Consider the following 4,085-nt stretch of genomic DNA (forward strand, 5'->3'; position numbering starts at 1 on the left):
GCCGGTCGGAGGGACCCGGCAGGTGTCCTTGCAGCTGTGGCCAGATGTGGACGTGGGGAGGAGAGTGGGAGAGGCCGTGTCCCACTGCCCCCCGCCCAGGACTCCCCACCCAAAGGTCCAACACTTCTCGGACAGGGTTCCAGCACATTCCACGGCCCGGAGGCTGGTCTCACTGAAAAGAAAATACACCCTGACTGACAACCTGAGTTTTGTGTGTACAGCTTCTTACAGGGGAAGTCACGCCATCCCTGGCCTGACAGTTCCCGGGTGGGCATGGAGCGCGGCGTCCGATGCCCATGTGGGCCTGCAGGGGGACGTACACCTCCCAGCACAGGGCCTGGGCCCGGGGCTAGTAAGGGTCCCTGAGTACCACCTGCTGGCTCGAGCAAGGCAGACGGAGGCAAAGGAAATGTGTGGGAAGAGTGTGGCCTCTTCACTGGCCACGGTTGCACATCTAGACATGTGCGAGTTACACAGCCAAGTCCTAAAGTGGAAGGATCCTGTTCTCAAATTGAAGTAACTCTTCCACGACTAAGGACCCTCATGAGGCCGGTGAGACACGCTGGATGGAAGGCCACGGGGGCACCTGGCGCCTTTGAAGCAAGCCGTCAGCGAGATGCGGGCCCTTCAGCCGGCACACCCTGCGGGCGCACCCGAGGAGAAAGTTGGGGGCTGCTGCACAGAGGTGGGAGGTCCAGCCCAGGGCCAGATAGGGGGCCAAATAGGGGGCTGAACCTCGACCCTCTCCGTCCCCGTCGGAGCAGCAGTGATGGTGAAAATGTCCTGGCTCTGAGACGTGCATGGGTCTATGGTCTCCGCCAGAGAGGAGCGCAGCGGTCAGCCCTCAGCCCCTCGTCCAGGCGGAGGTCTCGGACCACACACGTGGAGTCTTCCTTACATGGCACCGTGAACGGGGAGGTGGCACCCGCGTGCCGGGGACTGTGGGCTATACAATCGCACTGGAAGCAAGTGTTTATTCCAGTAACACCTGCCACTGGCCTACAGTGCGGATAAGACTAGTGTGACACGCTGCAGATAAATGCAGTCACGTGTCACCTGTCGCCCTAGACCCTGTCCACACACAGGCCCTGCCGCCCCAGGCTGCAGGCGGAGCCCATCTGCCCCCTCCCCTGGCCTCCCAGCTGGAACCCCCATGCGGGCCTGAAACCCTCTGCAGCTCCCCCCAACAGCTGGCTGCTGAGGAAGATCAGAGGGGAACATACAGGGGAAAGAGCCGGGAAGCTGGGGGCAGCCCTGGGGGGAAGAGGGGAGGAGATGGGCGGACTCAGCCTGGCATCACGGTGGGCACCCAGAGGGCCCTCTGGCTAGCCGCTCTCCTCCCCTGCTCAGCCAGCTCTGATTGCTTACTTTTTTAAAAAAGAAGTGCTTTAATATTTTAACTAGCTAAAGGTCTTTAAAAGACACATTTGTTGATAGTGGTACATCCACGTAACATAATACCAGGGAATAACCAAACCCTGTCATTTTACGTGAAATCTGAAGGGGGGGATTGCAGGACAATGTACGTTGTAGATTTTGTTACTTATGCTAAATAATATTTTATTTATATATAAATATACAATTAAATGTTATATATGTATATATACATACATGTGTATGTATGTGCACGTGTGGTACGTACGTGCATGTCTTTGTGAATCCACTGGAAGTTCCAGGATGGAGAGGTCCTAGCTCTGTGAGATGGGAGTGGAGCGAGGGAAAGTTTCCACTTTTATGCCCCGTACTTTTTTTTTTTTTTGAAGAAAATAGATTTACTAGTTAACTTATAAAGAGATTAAAGAGCTGAAAACAAGTATTAAAAAGAAATTTGTGCCTTTATTAGAATGGTGTTAGGCTTTCAATATACCAATTTGGGTAATGAAATTATTCTTTTTTTAATAAGAAATGACGCTACAGAACTGCAATACTGGTCAAACAGTCTTGTCTTTACTTTTCCTTTAAAGCGAGAAACAGAACGCGAGTGATCAGAAAGCACTAGCAGGCATCAGTTAATCCAAGATACTAGCTTCTTAGTTCCGAAGGCACTTGCAGAGAAAACCATTGCGGGGCACAGGGTATGGGAGCACTTCCAATGACTGGAGTCCCGTGAGTGTGTCTGCACGCCAACTCTCATAGGCTCTTTTTTGCATTTATCCTTTACTTGGTCACTTTTCTCCCCACAAATACTAGTTTTTCTTTGACTTTTTTTCCTCATAGTATAAAAAGTATGAAATATAAACAAGCTCTTGCACTGCACACTTCAGAGCGTACAATTCAAGCATTACAGAGCTATCGACGTACCGATAAATCCCATCAAATCTTGGGTAATTCAATAATATACAAAATACCAGGGCACAGAAAGAACTAAAACCCACTTCTTTTTGATACACAGAAGATTCAAATATTCAATCTAAAGAAAAACACTTAATCATTTTGGCTCTCCTCTACATTCGCATGTCGATATGCTTATTAAAATAATCCTGTCTAATTATGTTTCGTCTTACTATTTCAAGTTAGGTTTACAACCTCAAAACCAGCCATCCAGACAAAACAGGGAATCAGAAAGATTACTTCTTCCCCACCTCCCTAACCCCAATAACGATGAAGCCAATTCTAAGACATGACTCCAAACACTGGATTGTGATGACAAATGCTGGGTCTAATTTCTTGCTAATCCTTTTCGGTGTGGCATACTTGGTAGAACTCAGGTGTGGAAGCCAGCATGGATCCTCCAAACCAAACTGCATATCGCTGCATGTGGTGTGTAATGACTCGTACGTCAATAGGTTTTGGCTTCAATCTACCACCACTCAATTCCTCACTTAATTTCAGCCTGGCATCTACAGTTCTTTTCAAATCTCTTTGCAAGCGGCGTCCGAAGTCCCTGAACATCGCTGAACCTCCAGAGAGGACAATATTCTTGTAGAGAGGACGTCTGACATCAGTAGGACAATTCTGAATTACTTCATCTACAGCTTCTGAGATAGGCTGAGGAAAGTCTGGATTAGCAAACTCTGGATGAAAAGAAATTTCAGGTCCCAAGAACCTCTCATATCCAACATCAATGGAAAATTCTCTCTTGGAGATAGCATTGATTCCAGTATACTGTTTAATCCACTTTGATCCATCTGTATCATGCTTAAATTCTCTTACTAAATCTGGTCAGACATAACTATAGCGCTTCTCTACTGCCTTAGCACTTTCCAAGGATTGCTCTGAAGGAATTCCTACTTCTCAATCTCTCAGCAATTGCTGAATAAAATAGGCTAGATCTCGTCCTGCGATTGGAATGTGCTTAATATAGCTGCCAATCACATACCCTTCAGCCACAGGGATGACATGAGTGACACCGTCTCCACTGTCTACTACCGTACCGGTCAACGTCCATTCTCCTACTCGTCTGGAGGTCCCGGACGCAGCTACCGCAAGAACGGCCTATACAGCAATGTACTAGCCTGGAACACTGAAGGACTCAAACGTTATTTCACAGTATCCTCCCTGTTTTCTGGAGCACTCAGTGGAGGTTCAGTCCAAAGAAGATAATGGCCTTCAGGCTCCGCCCTTAAATATTTCAAGATCACTTGCCCCGTAAACCTTTCCATCAAGTCCCAATCTTCAACGATGCCATGGAGGACTGGCCGCTTTGTTGCATATGTAGGTTGTCCTGTTGCCTCATCACCAATGAAGAAGTCTAGGTCATCAACACCTTTCATCACCCTCCTCTGAGCTCGATCACCCACTTTTGCTGACTCCTTAATAGCGATACAGGAAGGGATAATAACCTGTGGCTCCCTATTTCTGGCATATCCTAGTTTTGTACACCCCGTGCCACGGTCCACCCCACGGGCCGCCAGCCGTCCGGCCATCTTCCTCCTTGCCTGCGGCTGCCACCGTCTGCTCCGTGCCAGCTGGGGCCAGGGATGGGCGGCGAGAGGTAGACGCTACCTGACCAGCCTCGGCCGGGCTGCCCTCTCCGTCGGCGGGTGGGGGGGAGCCGGGAAGACAAAGCAGTAGTGAGAGAGCAGCAGCCTCCGTCAGCGGTTACCACGTCCTCAAGCCTGGCAGGCAGTCCCTGTGCTGCCCCC

At 49.7% G+C, this 4,085-nt stretch overlaps 1 pseudogene; it reads right to left on the reverse strand.

Moving 5' to 3' along the window:
• Positions 1 to 2,613: 2,613 nt before the first annotated feature.
• On the reverse strand, positions 2,614 to 3,617 carry LOC113617783 (actin-related protein 3 pseudogene; annotated as a pseudogene).
• Positions 3,618 to 4,085: the final 468 nt, after the last annotated feature.

Source organism: Aethalodelphis obliquidens, unplaced genomic scaffold, assembly GCF_003676395.1.
Source record: "Aethalodelphis obliquidens isolate GAN/ISIS:26980383/991018 unplaced genomic scaffold, ASM367639v1 scaffold5, whole genome shotgun sequence".
Classification (NCBI taxonomy): domain Eukaryota; kingdom Metazoa; phylum Chordata; class Mammalia; order Artiodactyla; family Delphinidae; genus Aethalodelphis; species Aethalodelphis obliquidens.